This window comes from Mus caroli, chromosome 4, assembly GCF_900094665.2.
Source record: "Mus caroli chromosome 4, CAROLI_EIJ_v1.1, whole genome shotgun sequence".
NCBI lineage: Eukaryota > Metazoa > Chordata > Mammalia > Rodentia > Muridae > Mus > Mus caroli.
The window spans coordinates 56,078,760-56,079,659 of record NC_034573.1 but is presented as its reverse complement, the minus strand read 5'-3'; positions in this window follow the sequence as shown (position 1 = coordinate 56,079,659).

Genomic DNA, 900 nt, shown 5'->3' with positions numbered 1-900 from the left:
GCTTGATTGTGAGGAGTGTGAACAGCTAGCAGTTGCAGCTGTTACCTGCTTTAGAGGACTCTCTCATCTTTGAGATGAGATGCTGTTCTCTTTGGGGTGCAACACCCCATGAATGAACAAAACTGTGGCATAGCATTTCTCCCTAACACAGGATAACTTCCCTTTCTTGATTCTGCTGCCTCCTAGCTCCCTTCATCCTTCATGAGTTACTGGCCAATAATCTCTTCACCCCCTAATTCTGTCTCTATCTCTGATATCCAGGGTACCATGCTAGGTTTGTGGAGCTAAGCAGGTGGATTCCAGTAACTCCAAGCATCCTGTGAAGTAGCTACAAGTGGCCACGGGTTGCTGGGTTCCTGAAAGGAAAGCTGTGTGTGGATGGGAAGGATGACAAGAAAAATAATGAACCAAGACAAAGTTCTCTGATGAAGGCTTAATCTTTAATGTATGTCACTAAATATATATGGGAAAACCCAAGGACCTGTCCCTTTGTTTAGTTGAGTTCCCTTGTATGTTTCAGCTAGATTGGATTGCAAAGTAGGCTCTTCAGCAGCTCAGTGGTAAGGCAGTTCTCAGTTCTCTGGCTGGAAGATGTAAATGCAGCAGAGACAGATGCCTGGCTCCAGTATCACAGACTTGTTCAGCCAGCTTAAGAATGGGGGCAGGAGATCACAATTCCTCCATTTTTATTTATTAAAAATTAGCTGGACAGGGGCATAAAATTTACTTATGTTCCATGGCCATGTCTCTGAATTATGGTGGCTGGTGGCTGTGCCTGCCTTTAGTCTGAATGTCTTGTCTCCTTCTGATCCTTCCTGGAGAACACATGAAGCTTGTTTGTGTTTATTTACACAAGCATGGTCCTTTAGTGTTTATAATGAATAAACATGTCCTTTTGGC